Genomic DNA, 26861 nt, shown 5'->3' on the forward strand with positions numbered 1-26861 from the left:
GTCTTTCCAATAGACTTTTGTGTGTCCAGATACAATTTGTCAGTTTAGAATGGGAGGGCCTTGAATCTTAAATTCAGCTGGAAAAAAAAAAAAAAAAAAGGATGAGAGAAGCTCTGAAGCTCTGCCTGACGATGACAACTTGACAACCATTAATATTTGTTGCATGCTCACTAGGTGCCAGGCATTGTGCTAAGTACTTTATGTGATCTAATTTAATCCTCACAACACTTATGTAAAGGAGCTACTGTTATCATCCCCATTTTATAGATGAGGAAACTGAGGTGTAGAATAGGTATCTGATTGCTGTGCACAGTGGCTCACACCTGGAATCCCAGCACTTTGGAAGGCCGAGGCAGGCAGATCACCTGAGACCAGGAGTTCGAGACCAGCCTGGCCAACATAGCGAAAACCTGTCTCTACTAAAAATACAAAAAATTAGCCGGGCATGGTGGCAGGCGCCTGTGAGGCAGGAGAATTGCTTGAACCCAGGAGGCGGAGGCTTCAGTGAGCCAAGATCACACCATTGCACCCCAGCCTGGGCAACAAGAGCAAAACTCAATCTCAAAAAAAAAGAATAGGTATCTGATTTACCCAAGGTATAGAACAGGTGTCTGATTTACCCAAGGTAAAGACAGAATTCAAACGCAGGCAATTGAATGCCACAGCTCCCTGCTTTTAGCAATTTGGTTTTGTGGCAGAGTATGGGATGATGACAGCAAAAAGGGAGAAATCTGTAAATCAGTCTTTCTCCAATCCAGAGCCTAACAGAGGACTCAATTGAAAGAAGAATCCCACCAGGTACTTCCAGGAACCTGATATTGAAAGATGTGGCCTGTAGGTGGCAGCAACATTCATAGTTTCTTCTCTAAATTCAGCAATGTTCAAAGCTATAGGGAGGAAATTATAAATTCACACTCATCATTTGCATATTATCTTCTGATTGGCCCAATCCATTCTTTGCCAATAAATTTGACTTTTAGTTTCTTAGCTCAGTGAGAACTGCCAGGCTTGAGAGAAGCCTCAGGATTTGAAGCTGCAGTGAAATCATCCAATCCAACAAGCATCATGGTGATTTTATTTATTTATTTATTTATTATTATTATTTATTTCTTTTAGATGCAGGGTCGCACTTTGTTGCCCAGGCTGAAGTGCAGTGGTACGATCATAGCTTACTGTAACCTCAAACTCCTGGGCTCAAGCGATTTTCCTGCCTCAGCCTCCTAAATAGCTGAGACTGTAGGCATCCACCACGGCTGGCTCATTTTTATTATTTTAATTTTTATAGAGATGGGAGTCTTGCTGTGTTGCCCAGGCCAGTCTTGAACTCCTGTGCTCAAGAGTGAGCCTTCTGGCCAGGTGCGGTGGCTCACGCCTGTAATCCCAGCACTTTGGGAGGCCGAGATGGGAGGATCACGAGGTTAGGAGATCGAGACCATCCTGGCTAACACGGTGAAACCCAGTCTCTACTAAAAATACAAAAAATTAGCCAGGTGCGGTGGCAGACGCCTGTAGTCCCAGCTACTCAGGAAGCTGAGGCAGGATTGCTTGAACCGGGAGGCAGAGGTTGCAGTGAGCCAAGATCACGCCACTGCACACCAGCCTGGGTGACAGAGCGAGACTCTGTCTCAAACAAAAAAAACAGTGAGCCTTCTGCCTTAGCCTCCCAAAGTGCTGAGCCAGGCCCATCATGGTGATTTTAAACTGTTCAGTGGAACTGTGTTTTAGTGATCCCCAACCCTTTTTGAGTTTGCATTTTAAAAAAATTATTTGGCTGGGTGTAGTGGTTCACGTCTGTAATCCCAGCACTTTGGGAGGTCGAGGCAGGTGGATCACCTGAGGTCAGGAGTTTGAGACCAGCCTGGCCAACATGGTGAAACCTCGTCTCCACTAAAAATACAAAAAATTAGCTGGGCATGGTGGCACGTGCCTGTAATCCCGGCTACTTGGGAGGCTGAGGCAGGAGAATCGTTTAAACCCGGGAGGCAGAGGTTGCAGTGAGCTGAGATAGTGCCATTGCACTCCAGCCTGGGGGGATAAGAGTGAAACTCCATCTCAAAAAAAAAAAAAAAAAAAAATTCAATAGCACTAAAGGGTATACAGTGAAAAGTCAATCTTTCTAGCATACTTACCCCAAATCCCACTATCTTCCTACCCCAGAGGAAAGCTGTGTATTCTTCCAGGTTTAGACTGAATAGAAAAGTATATGCATGGGCAGGTGTGGTGGATCACGCCTGTAATCACAGCACTTTGGGAGGACGAGGTGGGAGAATCACTTGAGCTCAGGAGTTCAAGACCAGCCTGGACAACATGGCAAAACTCTGTCTCTACAAAAAACACAAAAATTTAGCTGTGTATGGTGGTGTGCGCCTTTAGTCCCAGCTAGTTGGGAGGCTGAGGTGAGAGGATCCCCTGAGCCTGGGAGGTCAAGGCTGCAGTGAGCCATGATCAGCCGCTGCACTCCAGCCCTGATGACAGAGTGAGACTCTATCCCAAGTAATCCTTAAAAAAATGGCGATCTAAAAATATACACAGCCAGGTACAGTGGCTCATGCCTATAATCCCAGTACTTTGGGAGGCCGAGGTGTTTGGATCACCTGAGGTCAGGAGTTCGAGACCAGCTGGACCAACATGGTGAAACCTCATCTCTACTAAACATACAAAAAATTAGCTGGGCATGGTGGTGGCGCATACCTGTAATCCCAGCTACTTGGGAGGCTGAGGCAGGAGAATCACTTGAACCCAGGAGGTGGAGGTTGCAGTGAGCTGAAATCACGCCACTGCACTCTACCTGGGGAACAACAGCGAAACTCCATCTCAAAAAAATAAAAATAAAAATAAAACTATACACTTCTAGAAGAAAATTTAGGGGGACATTTTTGTGATCTTGGATTAGGCAAAGATTTCTTAGATATGACACCATCCATAAGATTAAAACATGGAAATATTGGACTTTCTCAAATATTTTATTTTATTTATTTTTATTTTATTTATTTATTTTTTGAGATGGAGTTTTGCTCTTGTTGCCCAAGCTGGGGTGCAATGGCTCGATCTCGGCTCACTGCAACCTCCTCCTCCTGGGTTCAAGCAATTCTCCTGCCTTAGCCTCCTGAGTAGCTGGGATATAGGCTTGTGCCACCGCGCCCAGCTAATTTTTTTGTATTTTTTAGTAGAAATGGGGTTTCACCATGTTAGCCAGGCTGGTCTTGAACTCCTGACCTCAGGTGATCTGCCCTCCTCAGCTTCCCAAAGTGTTGGGATTACAGGTGTCAGCCACCATGCCTGGCCTTCAAAAATTTTAAATTCTGCTGCGTGAAAGATTCTGTAAAGAGAATGAAAAGACAAGCCACAGCCTGGACACGGTGGCTCACGCCTGTAATCCCAGCACTTTGGGAGCCCGAGTTGGGTGGATCACGAGGTCGAGAGATCGAGACCATCTGGCCAACATGGTGAAACCCATCTCTACTAAAAATACAAAAATTAGCTGGGCGTGGTGGCATGCACCTGTAATCCCAGCTTCTCGGGAGGCTGAGGGGCTGAGGCAGGAGAATCGCTTGAACCTGGGAGGCATGGGTTGCAGTGAGCTAAGATCGCGCCACTGCCCTCCAGCCTGGCGATAGAGCAAGACTCTGTCTCAAAAAAATAAAAAAAGAAGAAAGAAAGACAAGCCATAGATTGGGAGAACATATTGTAAATCACATATCTGATAAGTATCACCGCAAAATCTCCTCTCATCCCCCTTCTAGACACTGCTTTCTCACCCCAAAGGGTAGCTGCTATCCTGGCCTTGAACAGAATATTTTTTCCTGTCTTGTATTTTATCCACATGAAATCAAATGTAGCACTCTGGTCTGGCTGCTTTCACTTAACATTATTTGTGAGAATCATCTATCTGGTTGAGTATGGTATGTTATAGGGCACAAGAGGCTTACAGGACAACATTTTGCAAAGAATTTTGAGCACCACTGAGTTTTCTGTCGAGATGATAGCTAGTCATTATCTTGAAAACTAGGTGATGGACTGGATCTAATGGAGCGCATGGATGAATCTGAGCACTGCAAGGGATGGTCTGGGACGTCTTGTACCTTTCCTTCCGTCCTCTCAGCCTTCCCAATGGGCAAAGCTTTTGAAAACAGTTCAGTGAGGGCTTCAATTCTCCTTGTATCTTTCTCTCCTTTCTGGAGCTTTTCCTAAACCATAATGTAGGACACTGGTGAGTGCCCACCCAGAAGTGCAAGGGAAGTTGGTGCCTCCTGGGGAAATCCAAACCAACGGAGGATACAAACCAAGGGTTAAATGCTTCTCTGGCAGTCTTTCAGAAGACCATCATGAGAGGCATTACAGAACTCACATGGGGAGTCTCTGAGCCCACTCTGGTTCAGGAGGCTGCCCAATTAAAAAAAAGAAAAAAGAAGAAAAAAAAAAAAGAAAGAAAATTATCAGATGTGCTTGGTAGGATCCAGCCCCAGGTGCCCACAGCAGTGAACACCTTGTTAATACATCCTTGTGCTGGCTTTTTTCCTCTTCCTATTTTATTCTGGACTTTTACTTTAAATCCCTGGGATCACCTTCTAAGTAAATTACCTGCAACTAACACCTGTCTTAGGTTCTACTTTCTGGATGGAATCTTTTTTTTTTTTTTTTTGAGATGGAGTTTTGCTCTTGTTGCCCAGGCTGGAATGCAATGGCACGAACTTGGCTCACTGCAATCTCCGCCTTCTGGGTTCAAACGATTCTCCTGCCTCAGCCTCCCAAGTAGCTGGGATTACTGGCACCTGCCACCACGCCCAGCTATTTTTTTTTTTTGTATTTTTTTGGTAGAGATGGGGTTTCACCATGTTGGCCAGGCTGGTCTCGAACTCCTGACCTCAGGCGATCCACTCGCCTTGGCCTCCCAAAGTGGTGGGATTACAAGTGTGAGCCACTGCGCCCAGCCTCTGGACGGAATCTTAAGATGTATGCAGAATATCTAGTACATGGTAGGTATTCAAGAAAAAATGGCAGTTTTATTATTACTACTATTACTGCTGCTACTGTTCCCACTGTTATTATTACCTAGGATTTCAAGTTGCCATCCATTAGTCCTCTTCCCTGAAACCATGGATGATATTGAAGCTCTACAATAGAGTTTCGTTCGTTTTGTTTTTTGTTTGTTGAGATAGAGTCTCACTCTGTCACCCAGGCTGGAGTACAGTGGCGTGATCTCGGCTCACTGCAACCTCTGCCTTCCAGGTTCAAGCAATTCTCCTGCCTCAGCCTCTATTCTCTTTTTTTTTTTTTTTTTTTTTGAGACAGAATCTCACCCTTGTTGCCCAGGCTGGAGTGCAGTGGCGCGATCTCCGCTCACTGCAACCTCCGCCTCCCGAGTTCAAGTGATTCTCCTGCCTCAGCCTCCTGAGTAGTTGTAATTACAGCTACCTGCCACCACACCCAGCTATTTTTTTTGTAGTTTTAGTAGAGACGGGGTTTCACCATGTTGGCCAGGCTGGCCTCAAACTTCTGACCTCAGGTGATCCACCTGCCTCAGCCTCCCAAAGTGCTGGGATTACAGGCGTGAGCCACTGCACCCAGCCTACAATAGAGTTTCTGTGGCAAAATAATTTTGTTTGTCTGTTTTTCCTGAGGGTACTGGAAAGCCATTGACGAATTTTATTTCTTTTAAACATTTTTTCTACTGCACTATTTTTCAGATTTAGTGAAGTATAATTGATGAGCAATAAAATGAAAATTTTTTTTTTTTTTGAAACAGGCTCTTGCTCTGTCACACAAGCTGGAGTGTAGTGGCATGATTTTGACTCATTTTGTGATACACTACCTTGTTTTAACCTGAGTGACTCTCTCCTAGCAGAAAGAGAGCCGGGCAGACTCCATTTTAGTTTCTTGTAACACCTTTCACCTCCCTCCAGGCATAGCTAGTGTAAATCTGACTCAAGGCACTTCCAGGAATGCACCTGTTGATAAGATGTTGAGGCGAGCTGCAGCAGCATCTCCTGGGGGCGCGTGCGGTGGATGGCACCCAAAACCCCTGCATTTATCTCTTTGTGATAGCTTAAGCCCCTGCACCTGGAACTGTTTATTTTTTTGTAACTGCATTTGTAACCAATTGATTTTTTAACCTTTTGCCAGTTCTGTTCTGTAAAAATTGCTTCAGCTAAAAGCCCCCCTCCCCTATTTAGACCATGGTATAATAACTAACCTAGCCCCTTCCTTGGGGCTGAGAGAATTTGGGGCATTAGCTGCCTCTCGGTCGCCAGCTAATAAAGGACTCTTTAATTTGTCTCAAAGTGTGGCATTTCTGTATAACTCGCTTGGTTACAACAAGTTCAATCTCCACCTCCCAGGCTCAAGTCATCCTCACAACTAAGTCTCCCAAGTAGCTGGGACTACAGGTGCCCATCACCATACCTGACTAATTTTTGTATTTTTTTTGTAGAGACAGGGTTTCGCCATGTTGTCCAGGTTGGTCTCGAACTAGTGAGCTCAAGCAATCTGCCTGCCTTAACCTCCCAAAGTGCTGGGATTACAAGCATGAGCCACTGCACCCAGCCTTGATGAGTTTTGATATAGTTATACACCCTTAAAACCATAACCATACACCCTTGAAAGCATAACCACGATCAGGATATTTAAAAAAAAACCTGCCAAACCAGTTTCCAAAGCAGTTTTATCACCTTAAAATGGTACCATCAGTGTATGAGAATTTTTGTTGCTCTACATTCATGCTAATATTTGGTATTGCCAGTCCTTTTAGCCATTCTGGTGGGTGTGTAGTGTAATCTCATTGTGTTTCCTTTTTTTCCCCCTAAAGTGTTTCATGTTATTTGCCATCCATTTAGTTTCTCTTCTTTGGTAAATTGTCTGTGCTAATCGTTTTTCAAATTGGGTTGTCTTCTTGTTGAGTTGAAATAACTCTGTATATTTCCAGGTAATGGTTGTATGTTTTGCAGCAATTTTATTCTGATCTGTGGCTTGTCTTCATTTTCTCTCTCTTTCTCTTTCTTTTCTATTTTTTTTTTTTTTTCCGATGGAGTTTTGCTCGTTGCCCAGGCTGGAGTGCAATGGTGTAATCTCTGCTCACTGCAACCTCCGCCTCCTGGGTTCAAGCAATTCTCCTCCCTCAGCCTCCCAAGTAGCTGGGATTACAGGCATGCACCACCACACCCGGCTAATTTTTTTGTATTTTTAGTAGAGACGGGGTTTCACCATGTTGGCCAGGCTGGTCTTGAACTCCTGACCTCAGGTGATCCACTCGCCTCAGCCTCTGAAAGTGTGGGGATTACATGGGTGAGTCACTGCGCCTGGCCAGCTTATCTTTATTTTATTTTTTTAATTTTTATTATTTTTTTTTTGAGACGGAGTCTCACTCCGTATTTTTATTATTATTATTATTTTTGAGACAGAGTTTTGCTCTGTCACTCAGGCTGGAGTGCAGTGGCATGGTCTCAGTTCACTGCAAGCTCCGCCTCCCAGGTTCACACCATCCTCCTGCCTCAGCCTCACGAGTAGCTGGGACCAGAGGTGCCCACCACCACACCTGGCTAATTTTTTGTATTTTTAGTAGAGACGGGGTTTCACTGTGTTAGCCAGGTTGGTCTCGATCTCCTGACTTCGTGATCCGCCCACCTCGGACTCCTAAAGTGCTGGGATTACAGGCGTGAGCCACCGGGCCCGGCTTTATCTTTATTTTCATAACAGTCTTGAGTAAAGTTTGAAATTTGATGAGATACAATTTATTCAATTTTTTTCTTTTCTTTTCTTTTTTTTTTTTTTTGAGACGGAGTCTCGCTCTGTTGCCCAGGCTGGAGTGCAGTGGCACTATCTTGGCTCACTGCAAGCTCCGCCTCCCGGGTTCACGCCATTCTCCTGCCTCAGCCTCCCGAGTAGCTGGGACTACAGGTGCATGCCACCATGCCTGGCTAATTTTTTGTATTTTCAGTAGAGATAGGGTTTCACCGTGTTAGCCAGGATGGTCTCGATCTCCTGACCTCGTGATCCACCTGCCTCGGCCTCCCAAAGTGCTGGGATTACAGGCGTGAGCCACTGTGCCCGGCAATTTTTTTCTTTTTAAAATTTATTTATATATATTTTAGAGATGGAGTCTCACTGTGTTGCTCAGGCTGGTCTTGAACCCATGGTCTCAACCAGTCCTCCAGCCTTGGCCTTCCAGAGTGCTGGGATTACAGGAATGAGTTATCATGTGTAGCCTATTAATTGAAAAAATATATTTTTTAATTTTATTTTTGAGACTGAGTTTCCCTCTTGTAACCCAGGCTGGAGTGCAATGATGCGATCTCGGCTCACTGAAACCTCCGCCTCCCGGGTTCACGCCATTCTCCTGCCTCAGCCTCCCGAGTAGCTGGGACTACAGGTGCATGCCACCACGCCTGGCTAATTTTTTGTATTTTCAGTAGAGATAGGGTTTCATCGTGTTAGCCAGGATGGTCTCAATCTCCTGACCTCGTGATCCACCTGCCTCGGCCTCCCAAAGTGCTGGGATTACAGGCGTGAGCCACCGCGCCTGGCAATAATCCTGCCTCACCCTCCTGAGTAGCTGGGATCACAGGCGTGGGCCATCACGCCCAATAAATTTTTGTATTTTTTTTTTTTTTTTGAGACAGAATCTCGCTCTGTTGCCCAGGCTGGAGTGCAGTGGCGCGATCTTGCATAACTGTAACCTCTGCCTCCCGGGTTCATGCCATTCTCCTACCTCAGCCTCTCGAGTAGCTGGGACCACAGGTGCCCTCCACCAGGCCCAACTAATTTTTTGTATTTTTAGTAGAGACAAGATTTCACTGTGTTAGCCAGGATGGTCTCGATCTCCTGACCTCGTGATCTGCGCACCTCAGCCTCCCAAAGTGCTGGGATTACAAGCGTGAGCCACCGCGCCCGGCCAATTTTTGTATTTTTAGTAGAAATATGGTTTCACCATGTTGGAGAGGCTGGTCTTGAACTCCTGACCTCAGGTGATCTACCAGCCTCAACCTCCCAAAGTGCTGGGATTACAGGCACGAGCCACCGCGCCAGGCCAATAAATATATTTTAAAAAATTTTTTGAGACAAGGTCTCCCTCTGTCGTCCAGGCTGGAGTGTAGCAGCACCATCACAGCTCATTGCAGTCTGGACCTCCCCAGCTCAAACAAGCCTCCTATTTCAGCCTCCTGAGTACCTGGGACTACAGGCACGTTCCACCATGCCCAGCTAATTTTTAAAATTGTTTTTGTAGAGATGGGGTCTCACTCTGTTGCCCAGGCTGGCAGGCTGGTCTCAAACTCCAGGGCTCAAGAGATCCTCCTGCCTTGGCCTCCCAAAGTGTTGGGATGAGAGGTGTGAGCCACTGCACCCAGCCAATTTTTTTTTCTTCTTTTTTCTTTTTCTATTGAGACAGGGTCTTGCTCTGTTGCCCAGGCTGGAGTGCACTGGTGCGATCTCGACCTCCCAGGCTCAAGTGATCATCTTACCTCAGCCTCCCACGTAGCTGGGACTACAGGAGCTTGCCACTAGACCCCGGATAATTTGTTTGTTTGTTTGTTTTGCGACAGTCTTGCTCTGTCGCCCAGGCTTGACTGCAATGGCACGATCTCGGCTCACTGCAACCTCCGCCTCCTGGGTTCAAGCGATTCTCCTGCCTCAGCTTCCTGAGTAGCTGGGATCACAGGCATGCGCCACCGCGCCTGGCCAATTTTTGTAATTTTATGGATTGTGCATTTGAAAAGTCACATCGATTTCTCTCCTGGAATGTCCTCTAGATGTGCCGTAGCTTCAAGTTTTTCATGTAGGTCTAATTTAGGTTGTGTGATACAATGGGTTTGCATTTAGAAGGGTCCTCTGGCAGCAGCAAGGAAGGTTTTCAGAGGGTGATAGCCTAGCGGCCTGAAACTACTGAGACGTGGAGAGAAGTGATGGTGGCTTTCACTAGGTGATAGTAGTGAAGGATATCGAAATGAATTAAAATACTGGGGATGTAGAATGACTGGACTTAATGGCTTGAGGGAAGTGTCCAGAATAATTCCTGGGTTTCTTACGCACAACACTGAGGGTAGATAACTTGCTTGTACGTTTTTTTGCATTTCAAATTGGTCCTCAATAAATAGTTTTTCCTTTGGGAAGGTTATGATTGAAATTTGGCCAGTCAGGGATACAGTTTTCTCAAACAACACTCTTTTATCAGTTCCCTTTTTGGGTACTGCCTGGAGCCCCGTATTGAACCCTGTCCTCCCAAGCCCAAAGACCTTTGCCTCCCACAGTACCAGGAAGGGTGCCCAAGTTCTTTTACACACAAGGTGCGCGCAGCAGCCAGCGCATGCCCAGAGAGGCCGTAAGGAGGGCGACCGCCCGGAGAGAAACGACGCACGCTTCCCGCCATTTTGTTCAGCTCGCCGCGCAACCGGCCCCTGCTGGGGACTACAAGTCCCGTGAACCTCCGCGGCGGCACGTCCTACTCCACAGTATCCAGCCCGCTCCCTTTTTCCCCCTCCCCCGGGGCCGAGGGCTCCGGCAGCTGCCTGGCGGCCAACGGGCCAGGTAGGATTTCCGGGAGAGGCTGCTGTGGAGGCTGAGGAGGCGGCGGCGGAGACCTGGGTGAGTTCAGCGAGCAAGGGAAAGTGAGCAGGACGCGCTCAGGATCAGGCTGCGGGCTCCTCTCGGGCTGCGACCCCGTTCTTGGCCCTGCTAGAGGGTCCCGGTCCGGGCGGAAGGTAACGGCCCGGGTCGCCGTCGCTTCGGGCCAGGGCGGGGCGGGGCCGCCGCCTCCCTCCTCGGCCCTCCCACAACGGTCCAGCCCAGGCTTCCCCGCCTGAGGCAGGGCCCGCGCAGGCTCGCCCTCTCCGCCCCCCGAGACTTGGCTGGGCCCTTTTGTCTGGGCTGCGTTGCGCCCCCTTTGTGCCCGTGCATGGAGTCTCCGCCACGGGGGAGCCTGTTCCGCCGGTCCCCAACGGCGACTGCTCCCTGGGGATCCGGTTACAGTAACCGGATCGGGTCAAAGTACATTTTTCAAAACCGTCCTGCCGCAGACCTCTGCACCCCGGCCGGGCAGAACTGGGGCTTCGGAGCCAGGCGGAGTTTCTGTAAAAACCTGGAGGTTATTATTTAACTTTTAAACATCAGCCCGCGGCGGCTTCAGGGCACGAAACTCCAGACGTTTTTCTTGGTGGAGAGATAAGTTTAAGGAAAAGAAGCGACCCCTCTCTCCCACCCTCTACACCCCGGCTCCGGGAAACCGGGAACGCATCGAATTTGCTGCGATGTCTGTGCAGCTCACATCTGTGATCGGTGGACCAAAGAACCAGTGGTGAATGGTAGAATGGCAGTTCACGCACCTCCCAAATCTCGGAGGAGAGTGACTTACAGGGCATCACTGATTGCTTGCAAAAAAAAAACCTCCAGTGCTTCATTCGGACACTCAGCTCCTCGCTCCCTCCAACCTCTTCCTTTTCTTTTTCTTTTTAAAACAAAAAGTGGAAGGAAAAAGTCCTTCAGTGGAAGAATTTGCTTTATAGAGGAACCAGAAACCCAGTGGCTTCTAGAAGTCACTTACTTTTTCGCTAAATTAATGAATTTCGGGCATGGTGGCGCGCGCCTGTAATGCCAACTATTCTGGAGGCTGAAGCAGAAGAACCGCTTGAGGCCAGAAGTTCTCGACCAGCCTGGGCAACACAGCAAGACCCCATTAAAAAAAAAAAAAAAAGGAATGAAGCCAGTTTAGGAATGAAGCCAGTTTAGGGGATGATAGGAATGAAGCCAGTTTAGGGGATGAGGTGTGGTAGATTCTTACCGGAAACCGCGGAACTGGGTGGATTGTGGATTTGATCAAATTTGGCTAGATAGTGGTAACTGTGTATGTCCTGCTGTTGGAAGACTGCATTGCTAGAATCAGCGTAAGGTAAAATTTGTTTGTTTGTTTCATTTAAGAGACAAGAGTCTTACTTGGTTGCTGAAGCTTGAGTACAGTGGAGAGCTCCTAGGTCACTGCAGCCTCGAACTTCTTGGCTTAAGCCATCCTCCCACCGGAGGCTCCCAGATGCCTGGGCCTAGAGGCATGAGCCACTGTGCCCGACTATTTAATTTAATTTAATTTATTTTTATTTAATTAATTTATTTATTTTGAGACAGAGTCTCACTCTGTTACCCAGGCTGGAATGCAATGGCACGATCTTGGCTCAGTGCAACCTCTACTTCCCAGGTTGAAGCAAGTCTTCTGCCTCAGCCTCCTGAGTAGCTGGGATTACAGGTGTGTGCCACCATGCCCAGCTAATTTTTGTATTCTTAGTAGAGACAAGGTTTCACCATGTTAGCCAGGCTGGCCTTGAACTCCTGACCTCAGGTGAACCACCCGCCTCGGTCTCCCAAAGTGCTGGGATTACAAGCGTGAGCCACCGTGCCTGGCCAATTTTTATGTATTTATTTTTTGAAATAGGGTCTCGCTGGGTTTCCCAGGCTGGAGTGCAGTGAGTTGAGCACTGCTCACTGCAGCCTGGACCTCCTCCTGGGCTCAAGTCTCAGCCTTCAGAGTAGCTGGGACAACAGACACAGGCCACCAGCCCAGCTAATTAAAACAAATTAAAAAAAAAAAATTTGTAGTGATTGGGGTCCCACTCTGTTGCCCAGGCTGGTCTTGGACTGCTGGGCCCAAGTGATCCTCCCTCCCAAAGTACTGGTATTAAACGTTAAGATAAAGAATTCCATTTTTGTTTTTTGAGATGGAGTCTTGCTCTGTTGCTCAGGCTGTGCAGTGGCGTGATCTTGGCTCACTGCAACCTCTGCCTCCTGGTTTGAAGCGATTCTCCTGCCTCAGCCTCCCGAGTAGCTGGGATTACAGGCATGTGCCACCACGCCTGGCTAATTTTTTTTTTTTTTTTTTTAGTAGAGATGGTGTTTCACCGTGTTGGCGAGGCTGGTCTGGAACTCCTGACCTCAAGTGATTTACCTGCCTCCGCCTCCCAAAGTGCTGGGATTACAGGTGTGAGCCACCGTGCCTGGCCAATAAAAAATTCTAAAGAAGGTCATTGCAAATAACCCTTTTGAAAAATAGATTAATTCATATTTCAGGTGTCTGGGATGAGGACAGCCAGGAGGACCCCTTTGCATGAATCAGGGAAGGTTATTGACGTTAGATAGGTTAATTCCTGCCCTAGCCGAGTAGGCAAAATAAAGCCCTTCACGCTGTATTACTTTGTTTGATATCTCATAATGGAAATGACTTACTCTTGAGAATCCTAGATTGTATTAGTAATACTGTATAGGGATAGTAGATCCTTAATGCAGTTCTTCAATTTTTAATCCAGCAATGAGTGAGGGTCTTTTGTGTTTTCCTGGCTATGGTTTGAAGAAGCAACCACAGAATTGCTCTAGTTTTAATAATAAACTGGCTGGGCGCGGTGGCTCACACCTGTAATCTCAGCACTTTGGGAGGCCGAGGCTGGCAGATCACCTGAGGTCAGGAGTTCGAGATCAGCCTGGCCAACATGGTAAAACCCCGTCTCTACTAAAAATATAAAAATTAGCCAGGTGTGGTGGTGGGCATCTGTAATCCCAGCTACTTGGGAGGCTGAGGCAGGAGAATCACTTGAACCTGGGAGATGGAGGTTGCAGTGAGCTGAGATTGCGCCACTGCACTCCAGCCTGAGCAACAGAGCGAGACTCAGTCTCAAAAAAAAAGAAAGAAAAGAATAATAAACTAAAAAACAGCAGTTGCTATTGACTGTTGCTTAATTGTACAAACATGACAATTTTCTCAATATTATTTATTTTTATGATTATGATTATTATTTTTTTTTTGAGACAAGGTCTTGTTCTGTCCCCCAGGCTGGAGTACAATGCTATGATCATGGCCCACTGTAGCCTCAACCTCCTGGGCTCAAGTGATCCTCCCACTTCAGCCTTCTGAGTAGCTGGGACTACAGGTGCACACTACCACACTTGGCTAATTTTTTAATTTTTTTGTGGACACGAGGTCTCCCTATGTTGCCCAGGCTGGTCTTGAACTCCTGGACTCAAGCAGTCCTCCTACCTTAGCCTCCGAGAGTGCTGGGATTATAGGCGTGAGCCACTGTGTCTGGCTATATATTTATTTATTTATTTTGTTTGTTTTAAACATAATTTTTTTTTTTTTTTTTGAGACGGAGTTTCACTCTTTTTGCCCAGGCTGAAGTGCAATGGCACGATCTTGGCTCACTGCAACCTCCACCTCCCGGGTTTAAGTGATTCTTCTGCCTCAGCCTCCTGAGTAGCTGAGATTACAGGCAGGTGCCAACACGCCTGGCTAATTTTGTATTTTTAGTAGAGACGGGGATTCACCATGTGGGCCAGGCTGGTCTTGAACTCCTGACCTCAGATGATCCGCCCACCTCGGCCTCCCAAAGTTCTGGGATTACAGGCATCAGCCATCGCGCCTGGCCCATAATTTTATTTTATAATTTTTATAGAGACGGGTCTCGCCATGTTGCCCAGCCTGGTCTCAAATTCCTTGGCTCAGGCGATCCTCTCACCTCAGCCTCCCAAAGTGCTGGGATTACAGGCATGAGTCACCATGCCCAGCCTCCCAGTATCATTTTTTAAACAAATTAATACACATTGTGTCATTTAATCCTCATTACAGTTCTGTGAGATGGTTGTTACTCTCATTTTACAGCTGATAAAGCCTAGCCTCTAAAATGTTGAAGTGACTTGCCCAAGGTTATAGTTAGCCCAGGTAGGAAATATCAGAGTAAACCATACTTCAAGTCTAGTCCTCTTTCAGTTACCTCACACTTATTACAGCTACTAATCTTACCAGCACCAACAGCTTTAATTTGCTAAAATCTAAATATTGGAGAAAATGGAAAATATTTTCCAATTAAGGCAGATTGATTTACAAGGAACTGGAATTTCTGGAACCATAAACAATGAGTCTTTCTCTTAAATGATATTGAACATTGGTCCCATTACTTTGTCTTGATATGCTGTGATTACCTTGTGCCTAGGCAGAATGGCAGTTTTATGCAATGCTCAAAAAGTGGTGAGTTACTCAGTTTTGGTTTCCCCTAATTTTTGCTATAAGGTTTATTAAATATGTTGGCGAACATAAATACAATAGCTTTGGCTGCTGAAACTAACGTTGAAGGCAGAACTGAAATTAAGATACTGTACTTTTTTAGTCAGACCATCGGGACTCAAGAGAATGCTTTCTCTAGTTTCTGCTTTTAATAAAAACTTTTAATCAGTTTCAAACCTGCAGTTAAGTCTTGGATTTATGTTAGTACATGCCTTGAATGTGACATCAGAAACAGAAACCTACTTCACCTCCCTTGCTTATTAGGTAAAATGCATAACATGCCAATGGAATTGAGTCAATACAATTATGTAGTCTAGCCTTTCTAACTGGTAGTAGCCTGTTTGAAATCTTTTATTATTGCATTATAATGGGAAAGAACTTTTTTCCTTGTGCTTTTGCTGTTGGTTTACTTCATTACCAAAACCGTCTGTTCATTCAGTCAACAAATACGGAAAGTCTGTTATATTCTAGGCACTGTTGTAGACATTGAGGACAAAACAGTGAAAACAAGTATTTTCCCTCTTGGGGTTTACCTACTGATTAGAGTTGGCTGGGAAGAGGAAGGAGTCTGACAGTAAATAAGCACTAAATAAATAAAATTCCCTCATATAACTGCAACCTTGAGCAACTCAACCTCTTTGAGCTTTAGTTTTCTCATCTTTAACATGGATGTAATTGATTCCTGCTCTTTCTATCTTGTGGATTGTTTCTAAGAGGGAGTAGAATAAGTATTTGAATACATTATTTGCTTCAAATTCCTGTAGCAAGTTATTTTTACTACTATTAGAAGAAGAGGCCCAGCACGGTGGCTCACGCCTGTAATCCCAGCACTCTGGGAGGCCAAGGCAAGCAGATCACTTGAGGCCAGGAGTTCGAGACGAGCTTGGCCAACATGGCAAAACCCCATCTCTACTAAAAATAATTAGCTGGGGGTGGTGGCCCATGCCTGTAGTCCCAGTTACTTGGGAGGCTGAGGCATGAGACTTGCTTGATCCCAGGAGGCAGAGGTTGCAGTGAGCAGAGATTGTGCCACTGCACTTCAGCCTGGGTGACAGAGCAAGATTCCATCCTCCCACCACTCCTGCCCGCCCCCCCCCCAAAAAAAAAAACTAAAGAAAAGAAAACAAGGAGCACTGGAAGAAGATTATTTATAAAGAAAGAGAGAGGCTGGGCCCAGCGGCTCATGCCTGTAATCCCAGTGCTTCGGGAGGCTAAGGCAGGAGGATCACTTTATGTTTATCCCAGGAGTTTGAGACCAGCCTGGGCAACGTAGCAAGACTTTGTCTCTACAAAAAAAAAAAACAAAACTTAAAAATCAGCCAGGCATGGTTGTGGACATCTGTAGTCCCAGTTGCTCAGGAGGCTGAGGTAGGAGGATCACTTGAGCCCCACGGTTTGAGGCTGCAGTGAGCTATGATTGTGCCACCACACTACAGCCTGGGTGACAGAGCTGGAGACCCTGTTTCAAAAAATAAGTAAATAAGTAAAATAGGAAAGAGAGAAGGGAATGGATGGATTCTTTATTCTGAGGCAGCTCTAAAGTCCTGTTGTAAAACTTTCATAGTCAGCTGGGCGCGGTGGCTCACGCCTCTAATCCCAGGACTGTGGGAGGCCGAGGCGGGTGGATCACCTGAGGCCCGGAGTTGGAGACCAGCCTGACCAACATGGAGGAAACCCTGTCTCTACTAAAAATACAAAATTAGCCGGGTGTGGTGGTACATGCCTGTAATCCCAGCTACTTGGGAGGCTGAGGCAGGAGAATGGCTTGAACTCGGGAGGCGGAGGTTGCTGCGAGCTGAGATCACGCCATTGCACTCCAGCCTGGGCAACAGGAGCGAAACTCCATCTCAAAACAAACAAACAAACAAACAAAACTTTCATAGTCATGTCTTCACAGGGGCTACCATAACCAAATTATGTAGACCTTTTTCTTTTCTTTCTTTTTCTTTTTTTCCCTGCTGTGGTCCCAGCTACTCGGGAGGCTGAGGCACAAAAATCACTTGAACCTAGGAAGTGGAGGTTGCAATGAGCCAAGATTGTGCCACTGGACTCCAGCCTGGGTGACAGAGTGAGACCTTGTCTCAAAAAAAAAAAAAAGAGTCTCACTCTGTCACCCAAGCTGGAGTCCAGTGGCATGATCAGGGCTCACTGCAGCCTTGACCTCTCCCAGGCTCAAGCACTCCTCCCACCTCAGCCCCCTGAGTAGCTGGGACTACAGGCGTGCACCACCATGCCTGGCTAATTTTTTCTTTTTTCTTTTTCTTTTACTAGAGACAAGGTCTCATTATGTTGCCCAGACCAGTCTTGAACTCCTGAGCTGAAGCGATCCACCCGCCTTGGCCTCCCAAAGTGTTGGGATTACAGGCGTGAGCCACTGCACTGGGCCTATGTAGACCTTTTAATTTTTTTTTTTGAGACAGAGTCTTGCCCTGTCGCCCAGGCTGGAGTGCAGTGGCGCGATCTCGGCTCACTGCAAGCTCCCCCTCCCGGGTTCATGCCATTCTCCTACCTCAGCCTCCCGAGTAGCTGGGACTACAGGCGCCCACCACCACGCCTGGCTAATTTTTTTGTATTTTTAGTAGAGACGGGGTTTCACGTCTCTGTTAGCCAGGATGGTCTCGATCTCCTGACCTCGTGATCCACCTGTCTCAGCCTCCCAAAGTGCTGGGATTACAGGTGTGAGCCACTGCGCCCAGCCTTAATTTTTTTTTGAAATGGAGTTTCGCTCTTGTCACTCAGGCTGGAGTGACAGTGTGATCTCAGCTTACTGCAACCTCTGCCTCCCGGGTTCAAGCGATTCTCCAGCCTCAGCCTTCCAAGTAGCTGGGATTACAGGCGCTCACCACCACGCCTGGCTAAATTTTGTGTTTTTAGTAGAGACAGGGTTTCGCCAGGTTGGCCAGGCTGGTCCTGAGGTCCTGAACTCCGGACCTCAGGTGATCCACCCACCTTGGCCTCCCAAAGTGGTAGGATTACAGGCGTGAGCCTCTGCGCCCAGCCTCTTTTTTTTTCTGTAGACGGGAGTCCCTCTCTGTCGCCCAGGCTGGTGTGCAGTGGTGTGATCTTGGCACACTGCAACCTCCACCTCCTGGGTTCAAGCGATTCTCCTGCCTCAGCCTCTTGAGTAGTTGGGATTACAGGCGTGCACCACTATGCCCTGCTAATTTTTTGTATTTTTTTCTTTTTTTTTTTTTATTATACTTTAGAGTTTTAGGGTATATGTGCACAATGTGCAGGTTTGTTACATATGTATCCATGTGCCATGTTGATTTCCTGCACCCATTAACTCGTCATTTAGCATTAGGTATATCTCCTAATGCTGTCCCTCCCCCCTCCCCCCACCCCACAACAGTCCCCGGAGTGTGATGTTCCCCTTCCTGTGTCCATAATTTTTTGTATTTTTAGTAGAGATGGGGTTTCACAATGTTGGCCAGGCTGGTTTTGAACTCCTGACCTCAAGTGATCAGCCCGCCTCAGCCTCCCAAAGTGCCAGGATCACAGGCATGAGCCACCACACCCAGCCCATCAAAGTGTTTTAAAATGATCTGTAGGCCAGGCGTGGTGGCTCCAGCCTGTAATCCTAGGATCATGAGGCCACAAGGTGGAGTTCAAGACTAGCCTGGCCAACATGGCAGAACCCTGTCTCTACAAAAAATACAAAAAGTTAGCTCGGCATGTGGCACGCTTCTGTAGTCTCAGCTACTCTGGAGGCTGAGGTGGGAGGATTGCCTGAGCCTGGAAGGCTGAGGCTGCAATGAGCCATAGTTGCACCACTGCACTCCAGCCCAGGTAGACAGAGTGAAAGACCATCTCAAAAAAAAAAAAAAAAAAAAAAAAGAAAATTGCTTACTATCTTGATGGTAGGTGAGAGGGTTTAGAGAAGGTATTTATGTACTTGTTAAAAATTTTTGGCCAGACGCGGTGGCTCAGGCCTGTAATCCCAGCACTTTGGGAGGCCGAGGCGGGCAGATCACAAGGTCAGGAAATCGAGACCATCCTGGCTAACACGGTGAAACCCCGTCTCTACTAAAAATACAAAAAATTATCCGAGCGTGGTGGTGGGCGCCTATAGTCCCAGCTACTCGGGAGGCTGAGGCAGGAGAATGGCATGAACCCGGGAGGCGTGGCTTGCAGTGAGCCGAAATCGTGCCACTGCCCTCCAGCCTGGGTGACAGAGCGAGACTCCGTCTCAAAAAAAAAAAAAAAAATACAAAAAGTTAGCCAGGAGTGGTGGCGGGTGCCTGTAGTCCCAGCTGGTCGGGAAGCTGAGGCAGGAGAATAGCATGAACCCGGGAGGCAGAGCTTGCAGTGAGCCGAGATCGCACCACTGCACTCCAGCCTGGGCAACAGAGCGAAGACTCCATCTCAAAAAAATAAAATAAAATAAAATAAAATAGAATAGAATAGAATAGAATAGAATAGAATAGAATAGAAAAAATAAAATAAAATAAAATATCAAATAAAAATTTGGCCAGGCGCAGTGGCTCACACCTATATTCCCAGCACTTTGGGAGGCTGAGGTGGGTGGATCACCTGAGGTCAGGAGTTCGTGACCAGCCTGGCTAACATGGTGAAACCCCGTCTCTACTAAAAAAAAAAAAAAAAAAAAAAAAAAAAAGAAAAATTAGCTGCGTGTGGCGGCAAGTGCCTGTAATCCCAGCTACTCAGGAGGCTGAGGCAGGAGAATCCCTGAACCCAGGAGGCGGAGGTTGCAATGAGCCAAGATGATGCCATTGCACTCCAGCCTGGGTGACAGAGTGGGACTTCATCTCAAAAAAAATATATATTTTTTTAACCATTTTTTTGTTTTTCTTTCTTTCTTTCTCCCCCCAGCCCCCCTTTTTTTAACAACCCAAGGGCACAAGGGGAAAAAATAGAGGAAGTATTTAGAATGTTTTGTTTTGTTTTGATTTTAAGGATGGGAGAGGTTTGACATGTTTGAAGGGAAAGGGAAAGCAGCCAGCAGAGAGGCAGATATTGGAGATCTGCACAGAGAAAATGTAGATAATGAAGAAGCCTTAGGAGGAAATAGAATGAAAAGCTCATGAAACAGTAAGCTTTGAAGAGGAACATGAAGAAATAAAGGGTGAGAGAAGATATATTTGGAAGTGGTGGACATGGAAGGTGAACTAAGAGTAGTTGTTACCAGTTGATTATTACCCAGGCACTGATCTAGGTTTATTTATTTTTATTTTTATTTATGTATGTATTTTTTTTTTAAGACAGAGTCTTGCTCTGTTGCCCAAGCTGGAGTACAGTGGCACAGTCATGGCTCACTGCAGCCTCAACCCCCCACCCCACCCCGGGCTCAAGCAATCTTCCCATCTCAGCCTGCTGAGTAGCTGGGACTACAGGCATACCGCGATGCCTGGCTAATTTTTGTGTTTTTTGTAGAGATGGGATTTCGCCACATGGTCTTGAACGCCTAGGCTTAAGCGATCTTCCTGCCTGGGCCTCCCAAAGTGCTTGAATTACACACATGAACCACCATGGCCAGCCTATAATTTCTTTCTTTCTTTTTTTTTTTTTTGAAACGGAGTCTCAGTCTGTCACCCAGGCTGGAGTGCAGTGGTGTGACCACAGCTCACTGCAACCTCTACCTCCCCAGGCTCAGACAGGTGATCCTTCCACCTCAGCCTCCTGGGTAGCTGGGACTATAGGTGCGGGCCACCACGCCAGGCTTATTTTTAAAAATTTTTGTAGAGATGAGATTTCGCCATGTTGCCTAGGCTGGTCTTGAACTCCTGGTCTCAAGTGATCCATCCACCTTGGCCTCCCAGAGTGCTAGAATTACAGGTGTGAGCCCCTGTGGCTGGCCCTGGCCTATAATTTCTTATATTCCATAATTGTAAAATTATTTGTCCATAAGTGGAGTAAATGTTATATTCTCAACTTGTGTTTCTATTATCAACTTTTTTTCAACTTTTGGACAAACTAATTTAGATGTGTGGGATAAAAATGTTATTCTGTGTTTTTTTAAATTTAACTTTTATGTTCAGAGATATATGTGCAAGGCTTGGTATATAGGTAAACTTGTATCATGGAGGTTTGTTGTGCAGATTATTTTGTCATCCAGATATTAAGCCTAGTACCCATTAGTTATTTTTCCAGATCCTCTCCCTGCTCCCATCCTCCACTCTCTGATAGGCACCAGTGAGTGTTTTTCCCCTCTGTGTCCATGTGTTCTCATCATGCGCTATTTGGAACACGTGATACTTGTTTTTCTGTTTCTGCATTAGTTTGCTAAAGATAATGGCCTCCAGCTCCACCCATGTTCCTGCAAAGGACATGATCTTGTTGTTCTTTATGGCGGCATAGTATTGCATGGTGTATATGTACCACCTTTTCTTTATCTAGTCTACTTTTGATGGACATTTAGGTTGATTCCTTTGCTGTCGTGAATAGTGCTGCAGTGAACATATGTGTGCATATGTCTTTATAATAGAATGATTTATATTCCTTTGGGTATATAACCAGTAATGGGATTTCTGGGTTGAATGGTATTTCTAAGTCTTTGAGGAATTGCCACACTGTCTTCCACAATAGTTGAAGCATTTCTTTTTCTCCACAACCTCGCCAGCATCTATTATTTTCTGACTTTTTTTTTTTTCTGAGACGGGGTCTTGCTCTGTCACCCAGGCTGGTGTGCATTGGAATGATCTCGGCTCACTGCAGCCTCCGCTTCCCGGGTTCAAGCAGTTCTCCTCTCAGTCTTTCCAGTAGCTGGGATTACAGGCCCACACCACCATGCCCGGCTAATTTTTGTATTTTTGTAGAGACAGAGTTTCACCATGTTGACAGTCTGGTCTCGAAATCCTGACCTCGTGATCTGCCCGCCTCAGCCTCCCAAAGTGCTGAGATTACAGCCGTGAGCCACTGCGCCTGGCCTATTTTTTTTTTTTTTTTTTGAGATGGAGTCTTGCTCTGTCGACCAGGCTGGAGTGCAGTGGCGCGATCTTAGCTCACTGCAACCTCTGCCTCCCGGGTTCAAGCGATCTCCTGCCTCAGCCTCCCAAGTAGCTGGGACTACAGGCGCATGCCACCATGCCCGGCTAATTTTTTGTGTTTTTAGTAGAGACGCAGTTAAACCGTGTTAGCCAGTATGGTCTCGATCTCCTGACCTCGTGATCTGCCCGCATCAGCCTCCCAAAGTGCTGGGATTACAGGCATGAGCCACCACGCCCGGCCTGGCCTATTTTTTGACTTTTTAATACTAGTCATCCTGACTGGTATAAGATGATATCTCATTGTCATTTTGATTTGCATTTCTCTAATGGTCAGTGATGTTGAGCTTTTTTCATATGATTGTTGGCTGTATGTACGTCTTCTTTTGAAAAATGTCAGTTCATGTCCTTTGCCCACTTTTTTCTTTTTTCTTTTTGAGACAGAGTCTTGCTCTGTTGTCTAAGTTGGAGTGCAGGGGCACAATCTTGGCTCACTGAAACCTCTGCTTCCCAGCTTCAAATTATTCTTGTGCTTCAGCCTCCTGAGTAGTTGGGACGACTGCACCACCACGCCTGGCTAATTTTTGTATTTTTAGTAGAGATGAGCTTTCACCATGTTGGCCAGGCCGGTCTCGAACTCCTGGCCTCAAGTGATCCACCTACCTTGGCCTCCCAAAGTGTTGGGATTACAGGCATGAGCCACTGCGTCCAGCCCTTTGCCTACTCTTTAATGGGGTTGTTTAGTTTTCCTCTTACAAATTTGTTTAAGTTCCTTATAGATGCTGGATATTAGACCTTTGTCAGATGCATAGTTTGCAAAACTTTTCTCCCATTTTGTAGGTTGTCTGTTCACCCTGTTGATAGTTTCCTTTGCTGTGCAGGAGCTCTTTAATTAGATCCTATTTATCAATTTTTGCTTTCGTAGTAATTGCTTTTGGTGTCTCTGTCATGAAATTTTTTTTTTTGAGACGGAGTCTCACTCTGTTGCCCAGGCTGGAGTGCAGTGGCGTGATCTTAGCTCACTGCAAGCTCCGCCTCCTGAGTTCACGCCATTCTCCTGCCTCAGCCTCCTGAGTAGCTGGGACTACAGGCGCCCGCCACCATGCCTGGCTGATTTTTTGTATTTTTAGTAGAGACGAGGTTTCACCGTGCTAGCCAGGATGGTCTCGATCTCCTGACCTCATGATCCTTCCGCCTCAGCCTCCCAAAGTGCTGGGACTACAGGCATGAGCCACTGCACCCGGCCTGTCATGAAATTTTTGCCCATTTTTATGTCCAGAATGGTATTGCCTAGGTTATCTTCCAGTGTTTTTGTAGTTTCAGGTTTTACATTTAAGTCTTTAATCTGTCTTAGGTTAATTTTTGTATATAGAGTAAGGAAGGGATCTATTTTCAATCTTCTACATATGGCTAGCCAGTTATCCCAGCACTGTTAATTTATTTATTTATTATTATTAATTTATTTCTTTATTTTTAGACAGTCTCGTTCTGTCACCCAAGCTGGAGTACAGTGGCACGATCTTGGCTCACTGTAACCTCTGCCTCCTGGATTCAAGTGATTCTCCTGACTCAGCCTACCGAGTAGCTGAGACTACAGGCCCCGCCACCATGTCTGGCTAATTTTTGTGTTTTTAGTAGAGATGGGGTTTCACCATTTGGTCAGGCTGGTCTCGAACTCCTGACCTCAAGCGATCCACCCACGTTGGCTTCCCAAAGTGTTGGGATTACAGGCATGAGCCACCGCGCCTGGCCTCCTGCACCATTTATTGAATGAGGAATTCCTCATTGCCTATTTTTGTCTGGTTTATCAAAGATCAGATACTTGTAGGTGTGTGGCCTTTATTTCTGAGTTCTCTATTCTGTTCCATTGGTCTATGTGTCTTTTTTTGTACCAGTACTATGCTGTATTGGTTACTGTAGCCCTGTAGTATAGTTTTATGTTGAATAGCATGGTGCCTCCAGCTTTGTTCTTTTTGCTTAGGATTTCCTTGGCTCTTTTGGTTCCATATGAATTTTAAAATAATTTTTTTTCTAATTTTGTGAAGAATGTCAATAGTACTTTAATAAGAATAGCATGGAATCTATACATTTCTTTGAGGAGTATGGCCATTTTAACAATATTGATTCTTCCTATCCATAGGTATGGGACGTTTTTCCATTTGTTTGTGTCATCTCTGATTTCTTTGAGCAGTGTTTTGTAGTTCTCTTTATAGAGATCTTTCACCTCCCTGGTTACCTATATTCCTAGGTATTTGTGTGTGTGTGTAGCAGTCGTGAATGGGATTGTGTTCCTGATTCGGCACTCAGCTTGACTGTTGTTGACGTATAGGAATGTTAGTGATTTTTCACATTGATTTTGTATCCTGAGATTTTGCTGAAGTTGTTTATCAGCTTAAGGAGCTTTTGTGCTGAGACAGTGAGGTTTTCTGGATATAGGATCATGTTGTCTACAGACAAAAATAGTTTGACTTCCTCTCTTCCTATTTAGATGCCCTTAAATACCTACTTCATTGAATTTTTAACGTGCAGTGGTATTGAATTTTATCGAAAGCCTTTTCTGCATCTGTTGAGATAATCATGTGGTTTTTGTCTTTAGTTCTGTTTATGTGATGAATCATATTTACGAATTTGCGTATGTTGGACCAACCTTGCATCCCAAGGCTAAAGCCTACTTGATCGTGGTGGGTAAGCTTTTTGATGTGCTGCTGGATTTGATTTGTCAGTATTTTATTGAGGATTTTTGCATTGATATTCATCAAGAATATTGACCTGAAGTTTTCTTTTTTTGTTGTGTCTCTGTCAAGTTCTGGTATCGGGATGATGCTGGCCTCATAGAATGAGTTAGGAAGGAGTCCCTCCTCTTCATTCTTTTGGAATAGTTTCAGCAGGAATGGTACCAGCTCTTCTTGGTACATCTGTTAGAATTCAGCTGTGAATCCATCCGGTCCTGAGCTCTTTTTGGCTGATAGGCTATTTATTACCGACTCAGTTTCAGAGCTCATTATTTGTCTGTTGAGGGATTCAATTTCTTCCTGGTTTAGTCGTGGGAGGGTGTGTGTGTCTAGGAATTATCCATTTTTTCTAGATTTTCTAGTTTATGTACATAGAGGTGTTCATAATATTATCGGATGGTTATTGGTATTTCTGTGGGGTCAGTGGTAGTAGCCCCTTGTCATTTCTGATTGTGATTATTTGAATCTTCTCTCTTTTCATCTTTATTAGTCTAGCTAGCAGTCTGTTGTATTACTTTTTTCAAAGACCCAACTCCGTCATGCACAAGGGCTCATGCCTGTAATCCCAGCACTTTGGGAGGCCAAGGTGGGTCGATCACTTGAGGCAAGGAGTTTCAGACTAGCCTGGCCAACATGGCGAAACTCCATCTCTACTAAGAATACAGTTAGCCACGTATGGTGGTACACACCTGTAATCCCAGCTACTTGGGAGCCTAAGGCATGAGAATCGCTTCAACCTGGGAGGTGGAGGTTGCAGTGAGCCAAGACTGCACCACTGTGCTCCAGCCTGGACAACAGAGTGATACTCTATCTCAAAAAATAATAATAAATAAATAAAATAAAACACAAAAAACCCAAATCCCTCCTGGATTTGTTGATCTTCTGAATGAGTTTTCAGTGTCTCAATCTCCTTCAGTTCAGCTCTGATGCTGATTATTTCTTCTCTTCTGCTAGCTTTGAGATTGATTTGCTCTTGGTTATCTAGTTCTTTTAGTTGTGATGTTAGGTTGTTAAATTGAGATCTTTGTAACTTTTTAATATGGGTATTTAGTGCTCTAAATATCCCTCTTAACACTGCCTTAGCTGTGTCCCAGAGATTCTGGTATGATACATCTTTGTTTTCATTAGTTTCAAAGAACTTCTTGATTTCTGCCTTAATTTCATTATTTACTCAAAAGTCATTCAGGGCCAGGCACAGTGGCTCACGCCTGTAATCCCAGCACTTTGGGAGGCCGAGGCAGGCGGATCACCAGAGGTCAGGAGTTTGAGACCAGCCTGGCCATCATGGTGAAACCCCATCTCTACTAAAAATTCAAAAATTAGCCGGGCATGGTGGTGCATGCCTGTAGTCCTGGCTTCTTGAAAGGCTGAGACAGGAGAATTGCTCCCAGCTACTCGGGAGGCTGAGGCAGGAGAATCATTTGAATCTGGGAGGTGGAGGTTGCAGCGAGCCGAGATCGCACCACTGCACTCCAGCCTGGGGGACAGAGTGAGACTCCATCTCAATAAGAAAAAAATAAATGAATAAATAAAAATAATAAAATGTCCAGGCTCAGTGGCTCATACCTGTAATGCCAGCACTTTCGGAGGCCGAGGCGGGCAGATCATGAGGTCAAGAGTTCAAGACCAGCCTGACCAACATGGTGAAACCCTGTCTCTACTAAAAATACAAAAATTAGCCATGCGTGGAGGCATGTGCCTGTAATCCCAGCTGCTCGGGAGGCTGAGACAAGAGAATCACTTGAACCCAGGAGGCAGAGGTTGTGAGCCGAGATGGCGCCACTGCACTCCAGCCTGGGCAACAGAGCGAGATTCTGTCTCAAAAAATAATAATAATAGGCTGGGTGCAGTGGCTCATGCCTGTAATCCCAGCACTTTGGGAGGCTGAGGCGGGCAGATCAAGAGGTTAGGAGATCGAGACCATCCTGGCTAACATGGTGAAACCCCGTCTCTACTAAAAATACAAAAAATAGCCAGGCATGGTGGTGGGCGCCTGTAGTCCCAGCTACTTGGGAGGCTGAGGCAGGAGAATGGCGTGAACCCGGAAGGCAGAGGTTGCAGTGAGCCGAGATCATGCCACTGCACTCCAGCCTGGGCGACAGAGGGAGACTCTGCCTCAAAAAAAAAAAATTATATATTATATATATATATATATATATA

General features: G+C 45.9%; 1 protein-coding gene across 3 annotated transcripts in view; it reads left to right on the plus strand.

Moving 5' to 3' along the window:
* Window positions 1-10417: 10417 nt before the first annotated feature.
* The window catches only part of PHACTR4 (phosphatase and actin regulator 4), a 141565-nt gene continuing 125121 nt past the window's right edge, over window positions 10418-26861 (plus strand). For 2 of the 3 annotated variants that reach the window (XM_032759506.2, XM_032759507.2), the window contains exon 1: window positions 10419-10575. The gene's annotated coding sequence lies outside the window, so the exon portion shown is untranslated. Of the gene's footprint in view, window positions 10576-26861 lie in introns of all 3 variants that reach the window. The other variant, XM_032759508.2, reaches the window with a different exon arrangement.

This window comes from Hylobates moloch, unplaced genomic scaffold, assembly GCF_009828535.3.
Source record: "Hylobates moloch isolate HMO894 unplaced genomic scaffold, HMol_V3 SCAFFOLD_9, whole genome shotgun sequence".
NCBI lineage: Eukaryota > Metazoa > Chordata > Mammalia > Primates > Hylobatidae > Hylobates > Hylobates moloch.